This window comes from Astatotilapia calliptera, chromosome 4 (genome assembly GCF_900246225.1).
Source record: "Astatotilapia calliptera chromosome 4, fAstCal1.2, whole genome shotgun sequence".
Taxonomy (NCBI): domain Eukaryota; kingdom Metazoa; phylum Chordata; class Actinopteri; order Cichliformes; family Cichlidae; genus Astatotilapia; species Astatotilapia calliptera.
The window spans coordinates 30,865,298-30,887,576 of NC_039305.1; the positions used below are offsets into that span (position 1 = coordinate 30,865,298).

Genomic DNA, 22,279 nt, shown 5'->3' on the forward strand with positions numbered 1-22,279 from the left:
TCTTCTGCTACTTTGCCATGCCCCACAGGTCAGCCAAGACAGAATTTTTCTGTCACCAACTAACCTAACGAGCTTTGGACCGTGTTACTTAAAATGTTATTTAATCAATAACACACGCACACACACATATTTTTTTAATCTATTTTCTGTTTTTGGGAACAAAAAATTGGATGTAAATGGAAGCAACCAAATGTTTCGAAAAAACAAAACATAACCATCTACAGCATAGCGTTGCTCTGAGGCAACAAGCCACATTTTCATGCCTTACACTAGCCCTTCAAAAAAAAAAAAACCACTTGTTTTTTTTTTCAAATAGTGCTACCAGACACATGTCATGGCAACACTGTGCAGTCAGCCCAATTTTTTTCAGGCAATATAATGCATTTGCATATGTGTGTAGAGATGTGTTTGTGTGCATTTATATGATCATAGTCAATATTTTTTACTTTAAAATCTACTCATAATTACAGGACATGGATGTAAATGGGAATGTGCACTTTCTGTCCTCAGAAAGTGAGGACAGTGAGCTTTCAGGGAGTGACATTGAAGTAGAGGAGTGGATCCCTGAATGAGGTTTGCGGGACACTTAGGAGCTCGGGGTCAGGGGTCAGTTGGTAAAGTTCCTGTGTCTGTGTGTGTTAGTGCCCACATAGCAAGCAGGTCTGGTCTGGATCTGGTATCAAGCCAGCTGACAGCAGCCGGCTGACTTCTGGCATGAACAGAGTTTCGGCATGTTACTTTTGCACTGTTTTGCATGTTCTGACACATGTTGTTATTACATGGCTTGATTAAGGTACACATTAGGCTGACATCTGGGGCCAGAGCTGAAACTTTTCTGGGCCAGCACAAGGCCAGCAGTGTGTCTACAACTGGTCCGTGGCAGCACACCACCTACAGATGGCCCACCGCAATGAATGACGGCCCTTTGGTGGCCCAGATCAGGTTTGCCAGAGCTAATCCGCACATGGGCTAGCACAGGAACACCAGTGTGTCTGAAACTGGCCTTGTGCTGGCCCATGTGTGGGCCACCTCTGGCAAACCAGGTCTGGGCGACCAAAGGGCCGTCATTCTTTGCGGTATGTGGGCCATGTGTAAGCACATTGTGTGGGCCTGATCCGGGCCATACCAATTTTGCTGTGTGTGTGTGCTGTGTGTGTGTGTGTGTGTGTGTGTGTGTGTGTGTGTGTGTGTGTGTGTGTGTGTGTGGTCGTGTATTACTTATTGGTGTAGGGACACAAATTTGTTTACACACTCACATTGTGAGGTCTCGCCTACTTTATGGGGACAAATTGCAAGGTAAATCATTCAATTTTACGGTGAAGGCTTGAGTCAGGGTTAGGGTAAGGTTCAGGCAGGGACTTGTGATGGGTAGAGTCAGGATAAGTCTCCAGGAAATGAATGTACTGTATTTCCCGGACTACAGAGCGCACCTGAATATTAGCCGCACAAGCTAAAATCAGGGGAAAATCCTGTTTTGTACATACATTAGCCGCACCTGACCAAAAGCCGCAGGTGTTTCAATGTTGACTTATCATATGTAAGAGAATATGCACAAAGGGAATTGTCAGGAAAGAGATGGCTGTTTGGAGAAATCACTTTTATTAATATTTTGAAAAACAAGTTATGGGTACATATTTGCATAACTTTTTAGGTATATGTACAAGTAGCGGTAATTACAAGTACGAAACATGTACTGTGCTTCATAAATGAGTAACAAATGTAGTACATAACAGTAACCTACAGCACACCAGAAAAATAGATTCGGCCTACCTTTTAGGCTCAGGTGCAGTGACACGGCTTCAACAAGAAGAAAAGTCAGTCCTTCACCACCATCTTCCTCTTCTTCCTGCGCACTAAAACCACCAAAGTCCTCTCCTCCAGTGTCGGAAACGAACAGGCTCAGGATGGCTTCGTCATCCACTCTCCGCTTCTCTCCTTCGTTGTCACTTTCAAAACCAACCAAAGAAATCCTCGTTGTCAGAGTCAGAGTCAAACACCCTCTGAAGGGCCGTGGCGGTGTCCTCCTCTCCATCATGCAACAGTCCAGCCCTTCGAAATCCGTTGGTGATCGTGGATGTTTTCACACTTTTCCACGCTGTCAGAATCCACCAGTGGAGTTGAGCATAACTTGCTTTTCGCAAGTTTATCGCCGCTCGTCATCCACGTCTCCCGCTGAACGCGTAGCGCTACTTTGAAGTTTGTTTTTCGCGCTACCTCGTATGGCACTACGTTGCCTGACGGATGGACATGTGACCAACATACCACTCTTGAACCCCGATCCTTCCGCCAGGCAACGTAGTGCCGTACAACAGCGGAACAAACAAAACAAATCCGCTCATGGACAATCCATAGAAAAGCCGCACCTGACTAAAAGCCGCAGGGTTCAAAGCTTGTGCAAAAAGTAGCGGCTTATAGCCCGACAATTACGGTAAGTTAATGTAATTTCCCAAAAGTGATGGAAACACAACGTGTGTGTGTGTCTGTTTGTGTGTGTGTGCGTGCGCGTGCATGGGGTTAGGGTCAAATGTTGGACATTTTGGTGTTTTATTGTTCTGTGAAATGTTTACATTGTTTATTTGTTGTGTATTTATTTGTTTATCCTTGTACTAATACAACTTATTATAGAATAACTTGGCATTTTAGTACCCTTGTCGCACAGTGTTGCCTTGAAGCAACACACCAATATCTGTTTGGGGGGGCTGGGTGTCAAATTTATGATTGATATATTATTAGGGACCCTAAAGCTCCCCCAAAATAGGGAGAAATAATTTTTTTCCCCAAAATTAAAAAGTCATGCAGTAGAGGGATAAAATAAAATAAAATAAAAATAAAATAAAGGCAAACTAAGACTGTCTCGCACTCTTTTCTTTTTGTTTTCTAGATGTTGCTTACCAGGGTCCCGTTCATGTAATTCAGAAGCTATAATTAATGAGAAAAAGGAGCGTATTATAATCACAAGTGGGCGGGTTTTCCTACACTGACAGTAGTTTTTTGAGGAGAAATTTACAGCAAAGACGTCTCACTCTGACATAAATACATTTGCCTTTGATGTATTTATGTCAAAGTGACATAAATACCCCCCCCCCCCACACACACACACACACTTCATTTCTATGTATTTTTATAACTTTGTGTCAATTTCATGTTATTTGCCATATGTCCATTATGCGTACACATTAAGGCCCATGAGCGTGTGAGAGTGCAGCATCTTTGTACATAGAGACGATCTCTGTCAGACGGCGGAGCGGTTGGGGGTTTTCAATCTGTGGCGTGCACTCTGTTGCTGGAAGAGGTGCGGTTCGTACCAGCGTCTGCGTATTAAACTTCACACGGAGAAACTGCAGAGGTACGTTTAGATTAACTTTGAAGACCACTGTTTGAACTGCGACCTTAAAAGAAAAATCTAACTTCTCAGTTTAAACTATTCTGGACATTTTCCGCGCTCTTGGCTTTTGTGAATCTCGCGGGGTGGAAGCTGGTGTCGAGCATGAATGGACCACTGTGAAGTTGAAGTGAAATGGGAGTAATGTGCACTTGCAGTATATATATATGCTAACTAACACGGTGTAGTTCACACAAGTGATCTCGGTGTGGGGTTTTAGTGGCAGCTGTTTTTGTTTGGTAGCTCACGCTCCACACTTAGAAGCGACTACAAAACAAAGTGATTGCGAGTGAGCAGGATGGCTGCACTGTTGGCATTTTCTTTACCAAGAATGGAAGGAGCTTAGCCGTATCCAGGACGGGTTGGTGGTGGGAAAGTTCCCCGATACTCAAATCTGCTATCATTATTCCCTTGTATTGATTTGGTGAGTTGGGACAAGCCCTTACACCAAACAGAACTGACTCATTGGACTTGACCTTGTGCCATGGGCGGGTGTAAATATAGAAACATACAAAGAAGAATATGCAAGACATTCCAAAACAAAGTTTGACGAAGCTAATTATGGCATCTAACTCTCAGTCTGAAAGATCGGTGGGCAAGATAATTAAGATAGTAGTTAAGTAGACTGGTAAGAGTTTAAAACCACTGTTTAAAGCACCCGTGTTTGGTGTGTGCTAGTTTAACTTCCGTGTTAAAAAGCTAGAAACAGCTTTCCTACTGGCTATACGTTACATTAAGGTAGTGTATGTTAATGCTTTCGTGTGCACGCGCGCCTCCTCGTGTGCACGCGCGCCAACGGCAGGAAAAACCAGCTTGTCTACGTTGTTCAGATGCTTCAGCAAGACAGTCCATTTCGTAGTTTTACTAACGCTACTAGAACACAAGGGCGTAGATTTGGCATGGACGGAAGGGACATGTCCCCACTAATATCCAGCGATTATTGAATTGTCTCCACCAATAATTTAAACTCTTCGAGTAAAGAAAAACAAACCCGATAGAAAGAAAAAAACATCTGTCGACGTCTCATTCACACAGGACTGGAATCCTATAGGAATTTACAGAGGTCATTTAGAAAAGGTGCAATGGCTTGTAGCTAGTCGAAGTGTGCAAAGCCAGTGAAAGGTCAAGTGTCCGTTTCACCTGTTTCTGGTTACATAGGTGGGGGGAGAAGTGTAGTTGTTTAGTTTAAACATAAGTGGTGGAAAACATCTGTCGTGGCTTTCACTGATGACAGACTACCTCGTTTAGAGTATAGATGGCACGATACCACTTTTTATGTCCGATACCGATATCATAAATTCGGATATCTGCCGATACCGATATCATAAATTCGGATATCTGCCGATACCGATATCATAAATTCGGATATCTGCCGATACCGATATGAATCCAATATAGTGTTTTTTAATCAATAAAACAGTTTTTTTTAATATCTTGCTGCTTTTTGTATAAGTTCATACTCAAGTTTAAAACCCCCCACTAAAGCTATTCTTTTATACCTGTATGTTTAAAAAAAAAATACACTGCAGCCAAAATATTTCATAGTTCAGCAAAACTGATCAACCTAATAAACTTAAACCTGCTCCATCCTCCCTATTCTGGTATTTTAAAGAGTAAGCAACCTAACTAATAGGGCTTTAAAACTCCCAGCAAAAAAAATAAAAATAAAATAGGGAACCACCCACCCTCCACCTCATGATGCTTAATTGACGTAATCAACTGTAATTTGATGCAGTGTGTAAAAAAAAAAAAAAAAAAAAAAAAAAAAAAAAAAGCACAGAAATAAATTATTTTTCAATAAATATTAAATAGATTCAACATCTTTCTTCAACAGAACTGCAGACTGCACAGATGGTTCCCTCCCAAAGGAAAAAGTACTATAGCTTACTAGGGTATATTAGACCTAATAGTTACTATATACAGTAATGGACTTCTATACATTTTACATCAGATTAAAACTTTGGGTGTAAGATTCAGATAATTATTTATTAAAAGCTCGACATTTTAAATGAGAATAAGAAAGAAAAGTATGTCTTTGTGCCCCCTTTTCCCTTTTCACTGGTCCGACGTGCTACGGTTATGAGCCGAGTTATGCTGTGTCGCAAGTTTTGTGAGGTGCTTTTTTGATATTTAATGGATCGGATTACATTTTTTTGTTTCTCTCCAATATCCGATCCAGTGATTTACGCTAGTTTCGGACCGATACGTAATATCGGATCGGTCCATCTCTAGTTTAGAGTATAAATATATTGCCACAAGTTGCCGGCAGCAGCATTATAGTGACACAGCATAAGTCAAATATAAGCACAAAAGCATCCCAAGTGATGTTTTTCCTGGAAATTCCAAGTGAAGTGTGTAACTGCTTGACAGTAAAGCAGTTTAACAGTGTAACTACAAAAACAGTGCAAGGTTATAAAACAGTTGGTGCCCTGGGTAAAATGTAAATGAAAACAGACTGCAAAGATTTGCAAATTTCATGCACCCATATTTTATTTGGAGTTGAACAGAGAAAATGCATCAAATGTTTGAACTGACAAAATGAATGCTCACAAAAAAAAAATTTGTGATTTGCAGCTTGCACATCTGCTTCCATCCAAATGACATAATTTACAGGGAAAGCCTGGCATATTTCAGCAAAACATTTCTAAACCACGCACTGCACTTATTACAACAGCATGGCATTTTAGTAAATTAGTCCGGCTGCTGAATGGCTTGCGGTCCAGACTTTTCACATTTGAAGTATCATGAAAGACAAATGGTGACTAAAGAAGACCCAGAACTGCTGAGCTGCTACTAGAGCTGGCTCAAGAGTTAGGAGTTCGCCTTGTAATCGGAAGGTTGCCGGTTCGAGCCCTGGCTTGGACAGTCTCGGTCGTTGTGTCCTTGGGCAAGACACTTCACCTGTTGCCTACTGGTGGTGGTCAGAGGGCCCGGTGGCGCCAGTGTCCGGCAGCCTCGCCTCTGTCAGTGCGCCCCAGGGTGGCTGTGGTTACAATGTAGCTTGCCATCACCAGTGTGCGAATGTGTGTGTGAATGGGTGGATGACTGGATATGTAAAGCGCTTTGGGGTCCTTAGGGACTAGTAAAGCGCTATATAAATACAGGCCATTTACCATTACCATTTACCATTTAGAGCTGGGCGATATGACGATATATATCGTGTGGACGATAGAAAAGTGTCTATCGTGCCATTTGTCTTCTATCGTTTCTAACCTAATTTTATAAATTATTACATAAAATATGTCATTAACCGGTCGGAGTGGGCACGCTCCGTTTTGCCTAATTATTTTTAAATCCCTGTATAACTGGAACCATGTAAGCTAGGGCAATAATTTTTTTTGCATATGAAACCGGAGGAGTTGTACTTACATCTTGGGGCGATTGTGGAGTTCGCCTTGTAATTGGAAGGTTGCCGGTTCGAGCCCCGGCTTGGACAGTCTCGGTCGTTGTGTCCTTGGGCAATACTCTTCACCCGTTGCCTACTGGTGGTGGTCAGAGGGCCCGGTGGCGCCAGTGTCCGGCAGCCTCGCCTCTGTCAGTGCGCCCCAGGGTGGCTGTGGCTACAATGTAGCTGCCATCACCAGTGTGTGAATGTGTGGATGACTGAATGTGTAAAGTGCTTTGGGGTCCTTAGGGACTAGAAAAGCGCTATACAAATACAGACCATTTAAATCTTATGCTACCAGCTTGTCCTCGGTCACGGTTTCCTTCCACATATAGCTTTGCAAAAATTGCATAAAAAGCACTTGCAGCAACAAAAACATAATATTCCAGAAACACGCTTTGCCGAACAACTTTTCATAACACTTCCTATGTTGGAAGTGTTGTTGTTGGTCAGCGCGAACTATCGCATGTCCGCCATTACCTGCCCGGAACCGGAAGTGACGTCATTTTCGCGGAAAATGTAGTTTTTTGTTTGTTTGGTTTTTTTACCTTCAGGGCCTTATAAGCCTATACTGGTGTTTTTAAAAGTTATATTTGACTTTATGCGTTTCTGTATCATTTCTGGGATGCTTAGAACTCAAATTACACTGTTGAAAATCGTTTATTTTGATGCACATGCTGTTTTTTTGCAGCAAGTTGGGAAAAGAAAAACTATAGCCAGCCGAAGATATAGCAGTCTTTCACACAAGGCTCTTATGAGAAAACGTCCAAGCGCCATAAACAAACCACAGGAGCCGTCTCGCATTACATTTGTAAATTCATGGCCCCTGTTTATGTAGTTGAGAAGGACAGCTTTCATGACCTCGTCAAAGTCCTTGATCTGAGGTACGTTATGCCCGGTCATAAGCACTTCAGTAAAGTCGAGTTGCCTCGCTTATATGACGCATGCCGGGCCAAAGAAGAGAAGGATGTTTGCAGTGTTGTGCATTATGCTTTGACGACTGACCTATGGACGAGCAGAGATGCGCAGTCCTACATGAGCATAACCATCCATTTCATTAACAATGACTCCACCCTCTGCGCTCGCTGTTTACAGACTGCATACTTTCCATATGACCACAGGTCAGGTGGTATATTGTGATATATATCGTTATCGTGATATAAAATAATTCATATCGTGATAAATATTTTTTCCATATCGCCCAACACTAGCTGCTACAAACCGATATCGGACAAGTTATTAAGTTAGTCAGCAAATACACATACAAAATATTGTCAGTTGAAGATTAAAGCACCTACCAATATTTATTTTTTTCTCACAAGTTATTATTTAAGCAAGACTGAACCTCTGTACTAATGAAATCCAGCACTGTGGGGCTTTTAAACAAGGCAGTTAAACCTTGTTTGGGTTCACAAGTTATGGTTATGGAGGAATCCAGATCATTCATCCGTCCTCTCGAGAACACAACAGTTCTGTGTCCTCGGGCAAAGTTTCAGCAACTGCGTTCATTGTGAGACAGTGTCTGCTTGTCCACATCCACCCCTCCCACGTTCACACACACCAGCAGAGAAATAGTTGTTGGAAGTGAGAAATGTGTGGCAATCAGTTGCTTGGCTGCGCAGCGAGAAGAGGAAGCAATAACACAAACACGCTCCCTGCAACGTGACTTCAAAGATTGTGTGTTGCCTGCTTTCTGTAACTTCATGGGTGTTGGATCACCATCTTTTACTTGAAACTTTGTTAGTCTGCATGTGGCCCCTCTAGGCTCTTCTCCTGCCCCTCAACGGAACCCTTACTCCAAAAAAACATCAGAGAAACCAGTGATGTCATTCAATGTTCCGCTAACAAGGAGCAGCGGTGACTCAGAGTATTTAGTCAGTCCTCCAGTGAAACTGCCTGTCAGACTCGTGTTCCTCCTGTTAAACCTGGTCTGTCTGTCTGCTGCTGAAGGCACGATGGTATTTGCTCAGACTTGCCAAATCCTGGTCAGAAATTTAAGTCTGATAGGAAAAAGGATGAGTTATATGCAATTATACAAGCCAAAATCTAGCTTGTTCCAGAAATGCCACTGAAGTTATTAAATGTGTTGCGTGGAGCTCACTGAGGATGAGACGTGTCGGCGTGGTGGCTGCTGTTTACACAGTTCAGTGTTGAAACAGACTGTGCAACTGCAGGTTTAGTCAAACAGCAAGCAGCATGTACTCTGTGTGCATGGGGCTGCCGTGAGACAACGACATTCCAATGATTCATTAAATTAGTGTAACAATATCGTGCAGAGAGCTACGTTGAGGCTTATCAAATTGGCTGTTCATTCATAAAGCAAGCCAAAAATTTACAGGTTATGAAATTCTTCTCCACAATCACAGTCAAAGTCATGATGGTTTCCTGGCTGCAGAGATCGAGTTTAGTTTTGGATCAGATAAGAAGTAAACAAAACACCGCTTCCTCTTGGTGTTCACATTTGTGCTTGTGTTTCCATAGAAATGGCAGAGGCCCACCAGGCAGTGGCATTCCAGTTCACCATAACACCAGAGGGCATCGATCTGCAGCTGTCCTACCAGGCGCTGAACCAGATCTACCTGTCTGGAGTACGATCCTGGAAGAAGCGAGTCAGCCGCGTGAGGGTGAGCATCACAACCCCAGACTAATCAGGCTGTGTACGATTTATTTTTTAAAAAAAAGTTGTTTACTGTTCATTTAAAGCATTTATTTCATTAGAATGTTCAAAATGCAAAATTGTACTAGTGGGGGGGGGACAAAGGTATGAGAATCCCATAAATGTTTAATGCTTGGAGGAGACTCCAGGTGGAATGGGTGGCACATATAGAACGCCAGGACTGCCATAATGAATTAATTAAATACACCATTAAATAATTAATTAAATGTGGCAATAGTTAATTAAAATTGGAATTAATTAATTAAATAAATAGTTATGACACATGTAATTAATTAATTATTGACACATTTAATTAATTATTGACACATTTAATTAATTATTTAATGATATATTTATTTATTTCATTTTGGCAGTCCTGGCGCCTGGCTCTCATCATGAAATAATTTTATCTGTCAGCCTCACCCATCAAACTCAGGAGGCGGGGTTAACGCTGCCCATGCAGCTTCTCTAACATTTGATTGGTTGCCGTGCAAAGTAAGTCAAAACAGGTCGATCCTAGATAATCGATTGCTTGTGTAGACTTGGGGCAGCCAGGTATCCCAGAATGCAGATCAAATCACAGGCAGCAATGGTGGTGGTGTAGTTTTAAAATACCCCGTTTTTCTGTCACCAGCTACACTTTTAACGCCGTATGTCTGGTCAGGTTGTCAACATAGAACATGTTTGCAAAAGTGCTCAGATGTTTTCAGAGATTTCACTAGCTCTGCTAACAGTTAGCATGCAGAGTGCACCCAGGGGGTTACGTTAACCGGTTTGTTTACATATTCCACTCTCCGTGTTCCACATGTTGCATTCGCAGATTCTCATTTTCACCGAACGATCGTCTCTTTCCGCCTGGTCTTGTGTCTCTGTGCTTCTGTAACATAAAGAACGAGCTGACATTTTTCTCACGAAACCAGCGATCAGCTCAACAGACCCTCAGTTTACCTGCATGCATCCTCCTCCTCATCTGTCAGCTGTTTAACACCTGCTGCTAATTCAAGAAACACGCCTACGTTACCTGGTGATAGTCACAATTTAACTGGGCAGCCGGTGCTCGATATAACGCAATGTCAGCGCATTTTTCTGCACAAGATAAGTAAATATAGTGTTTTCCCCGAGCGCAGAGCTGCTGGAGCTCGTTTCCTTACAGAGCACTTTATAGGCGAACAGCTTTATCAGCGGCTGATGTCCAATCACCGGCACACAGCTTTCAAACCTCAGCTGAGTTTTAGCTCTCAGTGGTTAAACGCTGGACTTCATTCACTCAGGTTCTGTCTGTCGGGTCACGTTTACTTCGCTGTTTTATTTACAACTGAGCAAATCGGTTTGGCTGAGGTTAAAGTTACGTTTCATAACTGCATAGTTTCACAGACGTTTAATGGTTCACTGGCACATGTGTTAGACTGAACTATCATCTAAATATCATCTGTTTTTTAATAGTTATTCAACTGTATTCTAAGCACCAGCTGTCTGTTAGAATGTGATTTTTTTTCTCTCTCTGTTGGCAGAGGTATAAAAATGCGCAGGAAAATCTGACGTGCATGGCGAACTTCACCGACGATATTTAGGGAGGAATAAACACACATCAAACATAAATGAACCATTTGCCTGTCTCCATAATTGAGAGCTTTTTCTCTTCTTACGTCAACCCTCTCTCTCTCTCTTTTTTTTTTTTTTTTTTTTTTTTTTTTTTTTTTTGCTTTTTCGGTCATGTTATGTTTACCTGTCAAAGGCTTGTTACAAACTATGAAACACATGGTGCAGACTTCTGGATGTTAGAAGAAAACTAATACCGCTCATGAAGGAGACTAAAGGCAGGAAGGTGTCCTGTAAAACTAAACATGTTAATAGGACCTCCCTATTTATATCATAGTTTATGATATAGCACGTGTATTTCAGTAATAGCCTGCTGATTTCAGTGTAGTGGTGAACAGTCGCACAGCTCACGTAGGCGTTATCTGTGATACTCCTTAACTATAATTTATCCAAGTTAACTTCAGTTAACCATTCAGACGGTTCTTTTGCAATGAAAAACATAAACACCCATGCTGCCGGGAGGTTTCCTCAGTGCCAGCTGTTAACATTATAGCTGCTTATGCAGTAACCATGGCAACCACGGACTCTGAGCGGCTGGATCGACGGAGGTCAGACAACAATTTTACACGTATGATCTTAGAACAGGACACAGCCACTATACGTGCTGGCCTCATATCAAATGTGAAGGCAGACTCAGTCTGTGTTTGACGTTTTTTATATCTAATCTTCCTTTTCAAACATTTAAACAGCAGCGAATCTGCAGCTGAGGGAATACAAACTCAAACTGCCGGAACAGGTTTGCTCGTTTCTTGGATTCATTTGGTGATTTATTAAATGTATAACTGTTATTCTAATCTGCTGCTGAGTCTCTTACACTTTTCTTTATGCTGTATATTTTCACGTCTCTGGAATAGTTGGCAGTTAGATAGTCAGCTGGGAAACTTTGTGTTAACTCATGGAGCTGAGGATATCGTGGATATGCTGACCTCGCTGCGTGGTGTACAGAGCGAGGTCAGCATGATTAATATTCACAATAAAAATATTAGCCGAACATCATGAAGTCTGTATGTGTTTCATAGTGTGGAACAACCTTTGTACAGTTAAAGCCAGCAGTTACTACATGACGGAAACACCAACGTTATCTCTTTTATGTGTTTATACACAGGTCACGCTGATTACTGAACAAAAACCCAAAGATCAGATGTTAAACAGATTTATTTGCTCTCTCTCCTCCTTAAACATGTTTTTAATGTTAGTTATAATTCAGAATTGGCGACTGAAACACGTAGGACACATAAGAACATCAGGAAATAAAACAGCGATAAATATAACCTCAGTAAAAGAAGTCAGCGGGGGTTACTACAGCTGTGTACCGGGGCCTGCGCTTTGTCGGTGGGATTGCTTGCGAGGCGAGCGGGTCTATCCCACGCTTTGCCGTGAGACTGGGACGACATCTCCGAAATCATCGAAGCACTTTTGCAAAGAGGCTGTATCTTGACAAACCGACCAGACACATGAAGATTAAACCACTACATTCTCGGCTAAAAAAATATTAAAACGGTATTTGGTAACACACAAACAGGGTTTTTCAAAGCTCAGTTCTGTTAGCTTCCACATGCCGGTTGTTGTGTGCTAGAAACAATGGCCACCAGGCCAAAGCAATGGTTTTGACTCGATCAGCGTTAACCCCGCCCCCTGAGTTTGATGGGTGAGGCTGACAGATAAAATTATTTCATGATGAGAGCCAGGCGCCAGGACTGCCAAAATGAAATAAATAAATATATCATTAAATAATTAATTAAATGTGTCAATAATTAATTAATTAATTACATGTGTCATAACTATTTATTTAATGAATTAATTCCAATTTTAATTAATTATTGCCACATTTAATTAATTATTTAATGATATATTTATTTATTTCATTTTGGCAGTCCTGGCGCTCCATAGGCACATGCTGTCACTGTGATCGTGGTTAAATCACCTAGAGATGGCACGATACCACTTTTTTATGTTCGATACCGATATCATAAATTTGGATACCGGCCGATCCCGATCTGAATCCGATATAGTGTTTTTTAATCAATAAAACAGTTTTTTTTAAAACATCTTGCTGCATTTTGTATAAGTTCAAACTGAAGTTTAAAAAAAACACTTAAGCTATTCTGTTATACCTGTATGCAAAAAATACACTGCACCCAAAATATTTCATAGTTCATCACTGATCAATCTAATAAACTTAAACCTGCTCCATCCTCCCTATTCTGGTATTTTAAAGAGTAAGCAACCTAACTAATAGGGTTGCAAACTCCCAGCAAAAAAAAAAAAACAGGGAACCACCCCCACCCCCACCTCATGATGCTTAATCAACGTAATCAACTTTAATTTGATGCAGTTAAAAAAAAATGCAAAAAAATAAATTATTTTTCAAGAATAATTAAGTACCGTATTTCCCGGACTACGAAGCGCACCTGAATATTAGCCGCACAAGCTAAAATCAGGGGAAAATCCTGTTTTGTACATACATTAGCCGCACCTGACTAAAAGCCGCAGGTGTTTCAATGTTGACTTATCATATGTAAGAGAATATGCACAAAGCGAATTGTCAAGAAAGAGACGGCTGTTTGGAGAAATCACTTTTATTAATATTTTGAAAAACAAGTTATGGGTACATATTTGCATAACTTTTTAGGTATATGTACAAGTAGCGGTAATTACAAGTACGAAACATGTACTGTGCTTCATAAATGAGTAACAAATGTAGTACATAACAGTAACCTACAGCACACCAGAAAAATAGATTCAGACTACCTTTTAGGCTCAGGTGCAGTGACACGGCTTCAACAAGAAGAAAAGTCAGTCCTTCACCACCATCTTTCTCTTCTTCCTGCGCACTAAAACCACCAAAGTCCTCTCCTCCAGTGTCGGAAACGAACAGGCTCAGGATGGCTTCGTCATCCACTCTCCGCTTCTCTCCTTCGTTGTCACTTTCAAAACCAAAGAAATCCTCGTTGTCAGAGTCAAACACCCTCTGAAGGGCCGTGGCGGTGTCCTCCTCTCCATCATGCAGCAGTCCAGCCCTTCGAAATCCGTTGGTGATCGTGGATGTTTTCACACTTTTCCACGCTGTCAGAATCCACCAGTGGAGTTGAGCATAACTTGCTTTTCGCAAGTTTATCGCCGCTCGTCATCCACGTCTCCCGCTGAACGCGTAGCGCTACTTTGAAGTTTGTTTTTCGCGCTACTTCGTATGGCACTATGTTTCCTGGCGGATGGACATGTGACCAACACACCACTCTTGAACCCCGATACTGTGTGTCTGATCACATGCCCTTCCGCCAGGCAACGTAGTGCTGTACAACAGCGGAACAAATCTTACGATATGACAAAAATCATGGACAATCCATAGAAAAGCCGCACCTGACTAAAAGCCGCAGGGTTCAAAGCTTGTGCAAAAAGTAGCGGCTTATAGCCCGACAATTACGGTGGAGTCAACATCTTTCTTCAACAGAATTGCAGACTGCACAGATGGTTCCCAAAGGAAAAAGTACTATAGCTTACTAGGGTATATGAGGCTACGTTCACACTGCAGGTCTTGATGTTCAATTCCGATTTTTTGATCAAATCCGATTTTTTTTTGTCTGCTCGTTCACACTACAAATAAAATGCGACAGCAAACGCGCTCTAGTGTGAATGCTCAAAGCGGCCGCATGCGCAAAAGAAGATGTCACACACAACGCGCTCTGTTTAGACCCAGAACAAACTATATTGTTTGACTGATGGCCTTAATATAAAGACTTCGGACTTTACGTTTCCCAATTTTTGCTTTAAGTTATTTTGTTATTTACATAATAATGTAAATAACCTAATAATGACCCTTATTGCTGTTTTAGAGGAGCGCTGCTTCAAAGGATAGCTGCAGATTTCTGTCAGAATCTGCAGATTATACAGTACAAATAAAATGTTTACGTTGTCTTCCCAACAGTTTCACTGACATCTACACGGGATGGCCAGGAAGCGTTCACGATGTCTTCTCCAGCGCTGATAATTGGCTTCAGTCTTGTGTCAGTAAAAAATGGATTTAATGCGACATGACCGTTCAAACCGTCGCTTTCTAAAACATCGGATATGTATCGGATTCAGTACCACATACGAAAGTGACCCAGATCGGATTTGAAAATATCGGATTTGCGCCGTTCACACTGTCATAGCATGATCGGATATGAATAATAATAATAATGGATTGCATTTATATAACGCTTTTCAAGGCACCCAAAGCGCTTTACAATGCCACTATTCATTCACTCTAACATTCACACACTGGTGGAGGCAGCTACAGTTGTAGCCACAGCTGCCCTGGGGCAGACTCTAGGGTAAAGTATCTTGCCCAAGGACACAACGACCAGGACAGAGAGCCCGGGGATCGAATCGCGACCTTCCGGTTACAGATGCGATTCCCAAACCCCTGAGCCACGGTCGCATAGGGTCAAAAAAATCAGATTTGATGCGCTTTCGCCTGCAGTGTGAACGTAGCCTTAGACTTAACAGTTACTATTAGGGCTGGGTATCGTCACTGATTTCTAGAATCGATTCAATTCCGATTCACAAGGTCCCAAATCGATTCGATCCACGATTCGATTTAATTCGATTCGATTCGATTTAAATCTGGGAAATTTTGACAGTCAGAGATATAATTCAGATCAGGACATTTACATATTTTTGTATCTATAAAAAGGAAGCTGACACTCTCAAGACTTTATCCAAGGTGTGAGCATCACAGCAGATGCCTTTGTGTCAAAGTAGCTGAAGATAAAACACAGAAAAACATGTAGGTGATTTTCCTGGCCTGGGATTTTATAAAAATATTCTGCAGTACATCAAAAACGAAAGAAAACCATTAATTAATCAACATTACCTCTGACGTTACAGCGGTTTTATTAGAGACATGGTTAAGCATTTTGCATTTTGAATAATTTTAAAAAGTTTCAATTTGTTCAGTATTGAACAGCAGAAATGAGGTTTTCTTTTCGGAAGAATGTAAAAGGGGAAAAAACAGCGGCCGACACCGCTGTAAGCAACAGTAGACTTGTGTAACAAGCAAGCGAATAATGAAGAAAGCGAAACTGTTCGAGAGAGGAGGGGGGGGGGGGGAGAGGGGGGGGGAGAGAGGGAGAGAGAGCTGCGCATCGCAATGGAAGCAAAACAGTAAAAGAGTGAATTCATGACGATGTTTATGTGAAGCGTTTGGATCTTCTTTTGCTGCTGATTCGGTCAATATTGTTTGGAGAGAGATCAAACTAACAGCTTTAGAATCAGCGCATAAAGGGCGTGAACACAAAGCGCGGACCCGGATCAGCGAGCTGTCGGCTTTCAGCCCTGACTGTGAGAAAGGCGACATCTAACTGATTCTGATCCGCGGGTCGCGCTGTGTGTTTAAGTCTATGTGCAGAATCCCTGTACCTGCTCTCATTTACTGTTTGGTGGTTCTTGAAATTTTGTGAGATGTCACCAGAGATTCTGGCATTTCGGACAAAATAAATTTATATAAAAAATCGATTCAGGATTTTAATGAATCGATTTTACGTTATCCAAGCCAGAATCGATTTTAATCGATGAATCGATTATAAAAACCCACCCCTAGTTACTATATACAGTAATGGACTTCTATACATTTCACATCAGATTAAAACTTTGGTTGTAAGATTCAGATAATTATTTATTAAAAGCTCGACATTTTAAATGAGAATAAGAAAGAAAAGTATGTCTTTGTGCCCCCTTTTCCCTGTTAATGCCCTATCAGCCCCCCTAGCTAAACTTTGCTAGATCCGCCCCTGCACAGTTACCAGCGTCAGCTACGTAGAAAAAGATCCTGGTGTAGAAAGTAATATTAAATACATTCTAACAACAGCTTATCAAGCTTAAACCTGCTGCTGTTATTCAGCCGCTGGTTTCCTCTTTGGGGTGCGAAGTGGGCCAAAAACAAACAAGAGAGACGGACTCGTGACAAAAAAGCTGATCAGCTGATCATTGATCAGTTTCATGATTGAAGTAGCAGCAAGAAGAGGCAGTCGCTCCATATATCGTTTGTTAAGCTTAGCGCGGGAATGCTTTACAAACATTCAGAGATGAACTTACACACTTGCTTTACTTCTCTCTGGGATCACTTCCTCGGAGATGAAATGCCGGGTTGGTAGCGAGGCTACAAATACTCAACCAGACAACAGGTCTTGCATGCCACAGCCGCTCTATCACGTGAGCACACTGCTCCGACGTGCTACGAGCTGAGTTACGCCGTGTCGAAAGTTTTGTGAGGTGCTTTTTTGATATTTAATGGATCGGATTAATTTTTTATTTCTCTCCGATATCCGATCCAGTGATTTACGTCAGTATCAGACCAATACCGATACGTAATATCGGATCTGTCCATCTCTAAAATCAGCTGTGCAGGAGCTGAGGTAACAAAGTGCTTTAAAGAAAGTCTCATATCAGGCGAAATGTTTCTTCCTGCTTGATAAAGGGTTTCAGCTTTAAACACTACAGTGCACCTGCAGTCTCACTATGGACTCATGCTCCTGAAACACCTGCAGGATGTGCTTTGATGCTGCTGTGAAACCTGTCTGTATCTGTAAGCATTAATAAGAGAAAAATATTTTAGTTAACTGAAATGAAAATAAAACCTAGACTTTGGACTTTTTGTTGTAATATCTCTACTGATTTGTGCCTGATGGATTTATCAGCTGGGCCAAAACATCTATCAATGTTAGCTATTTGCAGATATATTGGTATTGGCGTTTATATCAGCCAATAAATGAAAACGAAAAGGAAAGCAGAAACGGGAGAAACGCCCTTCAACCATGTTGGGTTTGATGTTGCAGAGTTTGCAGCTTCCCTGCTGGCAGCACCACCGCTGTAATGATATCGACTGATTCAGTTTTAAGCTTTTGTTCAGCAACCAAAATCCAGAGAAGGCCTGTGTGTGTTGAGCTTCATCAGTAATGCAAACAAACAGGTTAAATGTTGTTAATTGTCCTGTCATAATGTCTGTTTTTCAAAATTATTACTTTTCACTGACAGTTATCGTGGTATACTTGGAATACCATTAATCAGGAAGGGAATGCCTTCATTGTTACTTTTTTTTTTGTCAATATAAGATTTGTTAACATTTCAGCTGCAAGAGGATTACTATTATTTCACAATCACTGACGTGCTTCACGTGTGGTCACGTGGTTTTATACTGCCACACATCAGAAGTCTGTATGCAGTTGAACGTTGACTAAATTTTAGTGTTTCCGCCAAATCAGCACTCTCTACTTGTTGTTACCTTTGTGAGAAGTAGGCGGGTCATTCGTGTCCAGGATGGGGCTGACTGCACATGGCAGTATTACGTGGTCTACCTGGGTAACCCTGGTATGATGTTTTCCCTTCTGGGTGACAGCTGTTAATATTTGCATCACCACTTGTGGGAAGTCATTATGTTCAGTAACAATCTCTTTGTAACCTTCAGTGTTTGTTGGTGAGTGTATGAAATCAAATGAGGCCAAACACAGTTGAAACCCATAAATGTTTCCCCACTCATGATTAGAACATTAAGAAACACATCAGTGTCATGTTTGGCTTTAGAGCAAAGTTTATAAAAATGATCTGAAACGACACAGCTGTGAAACCAGGTGTGCTGGATCATATTCACATCTGTAATGCGTTCCTTATTAAAGCTGCTAATGGAAGATGGTTTTTCACCTCTGAAGGTCTGACCTGCACTTTGTTTCAGAGCCACCGCTGAATAATCCCAATGCCTGTTTCTTTTTCTCTGCTAACAGAACAGTCTGATTAAAGGAGTGTACCCCGCCAGCCCGTCATCCTGGCTCTTCGTTGCCATAGGAATCCTGGCCACCATGTACATGCAGTCGGATCCCAGCATGGGGCTCATCACCAAGATACAGCAGCACCTGCCGCTAAGGTACACAACGGCAATGTCAGTGGCAAAGTTCTTTAAATGGGCAAAATGATTTGATAATGCAAAGTAGACAAATTAGACCATAATTGTGTCGTTGTTGGGTTTTGTTTTAATCAAAGTAACAAATCTGAAGGTGCAAAAATAGGTGAGCACATGGAATCATAATTTAGCTTTATCAGGGTAAACTCTGCTCTTATCTCGTCTGCTGTGGGTGACGACAGGGACGAAGTGTATGTATGTGTGTGCGTGCAGCAGAGAATGATGAAGCTACCATGATTGGTGGATACATGAAGTGGTGAAAATGTAAAATGGTTCATGGGTACTTTATCTGACTTAACAGTTGCAAATAGACTTTTACTCTATACTCGAGTAAAACACTTCATACAGCTCATTCACCCATTCACACAGCACTTTTTTGTTCTTTTTCTACATCTAAGAGCTGTTCTGTCAATCATTCATTGTGAAGAACGCCTCGAGAGCAGCTCTGTATCTTCCCCAAGGAGCTTTTGGCGAGCAAGCGAGAAAGGCCCATGATTGATCAAACTTCTCTCAGAGTTCTGCAGACAAATCAAGTGTCAAGAAACTATAATGTGATGCTTATTTTAAGCCCAGCATCTTCCTTACCTCCTCAGTTCAGTTGTTATGTCTTTGATGCCATGTTGTTCTGGAAGTTTTGCTCTTGCTCATGTTTTTATGTTGCTTAGTAGCTTTTATTTCTGCACACTGTATTTGCCCACAGTTTCACTCATGTCCCTGTGCTGTGTTGCTGCTAATGGTGATGCTGCCGCGACTCAGAAACCTGAAACATTTTATTAAAAACATCTCATGGGGACCATATGACAATAACTGCTGTGATAACTAGGACTGGAATTATGTGTCCAGTTGAAGTGTTTCCAAGTGTGTGAGTTTTTCCTTCTTAAAGGTGCAGCAGCACTCTAAGGCCTTACAGTGAGGAGGGCTGGAGTTGTGTATACATATATAGCAGGTTTTTCAGCATGTTAACAAGATGAGTCAGTACAGAGGATTGTGGGTGTGGTGCTTAAACCTGAACTTTCCTCTACTTCCTACCAGCCTGACTACTAACTGTAGCTTTATATTCTTGCATAAAGCATCACTGATTCACTGACTGCACCTGTTGCCTTCATGATGTTCTGAGTCATTTCAGACAGCAAGGTTAATAAACAGATGAATATAACTGGCAGGATAGAGGGCATGGTGAAAGCGAACAGTGACATTCATTATAATGACTGTAGCTGAACATGTGACATGAATGAACTGAAACCAACATGAGTGTAAGGGTGATCACATGTCTCAATCACCAGTGCACACATTCATCATCCACCACATTAAATCCACCTGTCTAATATTACAGTGGGGCAAAAAAGTATTTAGTCAGCCACCGATTGTGCAAGTTCACCCACCTAAAATGATGACAGAGGTCAGTAATTTGCACCAGAGGTACACTTCAACTGTGAGAGACAGAATGTGAAAAAAAAAAATCCATGAATCCACATGGTAGGATTTGTAAAGAATTTATTCGTAAATCAGGGTGGAAAATAAGTATTTGGTCAATAACAAAAATACAACTCAATACTTTGTAACATAACCTTTGTTGGCAATAACAGAGGTCAAACGTTTACTATAGGTCTTTACCAGGTTTGCACACACAGTAGCTGGTATTTTGGCCCATTCCTCCATGCAGATCTTCTCGAGAGCAGTGATGTTTTGGGGCTGTCGCCGAGCAACACGGACTTTCAACTCCCGCCACAGATTTTCTATGGGGTTGAGGTCTGGAGACTGGCTAGGCCACTCCAGGACTTTCAAATGCTTCTTACGGAGCCACTCCTTTGTTGCCCGGGCGGTGTGTTTTGGATCATTGTCATGTTGGAAGACCCAGCCTCGTTTCATCTTCAAAGTTCTCACTGATGGAAGGAGGTTTTGGCTCAAAATCTCACGATACATGGCCCCATTCATTCTGTCCTTAACACGGATCAGTCGTCCTGTCCCCTTGGCAGAAAAACAGCCCCATAGCATGATGTTTCCACCCCCATGCTTCACAGTAGGTATGGTGTTCTTGGGATGCAACTCAGTATTCTTCGTCCTCCAAACACGACGAGTTGAGTTTATACCAAAAAGTTCTACTTTGGTTTCATCTGACCACATGACATTCTCCCAATCCTCTGCTGTATCATCCATGTGCTCTCTGGCAAACTTCAGACGGGCCTGGACATGCACTGGCTTCAGCAGGAACACGTCTGGCACTGCGGGATTTGATTCCCTGCCGTTGTAGTGTGTTACTGATGGTGACCTTTGTTACTTTGGTCCCAGCTCTCTGCAGGTCATTCACCAGGTCCCCCCGTGTGGTTCTGGGATCTTTGCTCACCGTTCTCATGATCATTTTGACCCCACGGGATGAGATCTTGCGTGGAGCCCCAGATCGAGGGAGATTATCAGTGGTCTTGTATGTCTTCCATTTTCTGATGATTGCTCCCACAGTTGATTTTTTCACACCAAGCTGCTTGCCTATTGTAGATTCACTCTTCCCAGTCTGGTGCAGGTCTACAATACTTTTCCTGGTGTCCTTCGAAAGCTCTTTGGTCTTGGCCATGGCGGAGTTTGGAGTCTGACTGTTTGAGGCTGTGGACAGGTGTCTTTTATACAGATGATGAGTTCAAACAGGTGCCATTCATACAGGTAACGAGTGGGGGACAGAAAAGCTTCTTACAGAAGACGTTACAGGTCTGTGAGAGCCAGAGATTTTCCTTGTTTGAGGTGACCAAATACTTATTTTCCACCCTAATTTACGAATAAATTCTTTACAAATCCTACCATGTGAATTCATGGATTTTTTTTCACATTCTGTCTCTCACAGTTGAAGTGTACCTCTGGTGCAAATTGCTGACCTCTGTCATCATTTTAAGTGGGGGAACTTGCACAATCGGTGGCTGACTAAATACTTTTTTGCCCCACTGTATGTAGGTCCCCTCTCATGGTGCCAACACTGCTCTGGCCCGTCGGGGCATGGACGTGGGACTCCAGGGGGATGGAGACATTGGGTTCCTGGGGTTGTAGGTTTGGGCCTCCGTGATTGGGCTTGTTTTTCAAACATCCTGGCTCGGATTGGGATCTGGGGAGTTTGGAGACCGGGCCAACATCTCGGACCGTTTGTCATGTTCCTGACTAGTTTTGTGGTGTGGTGGGGTGCACTGTCCTGCTGGGGACGACCGCTGCCGTCAGCAAGTGTCTTCGCCAACAGCTGATAGGTAGGTGGCGTGTCTCAGTTACATCCACCTGAACGCTAGGAACCGAGGTTTCTCAGGAGAGTCAAAACTCACTTTCCTGATTACCAAGCTGTACTAGTGC

The 22,279-nt window shown here is 42.0% G+C and overlaps 1 pseudogene; it reads left to right on the forward strand.

Moving 5' to 3' along the window:
* The first annotated feature begins 3,226 nt into the window (after positions 1-3,226).
* The window catches only part of LOC113019946 (carnitine O-palmitoyltransferase 1, liver isoform-like), a 34,373-nt pseudogene continuing 15,320 nt past the window's right edge, over positions 3,227-22,279 (forward strand).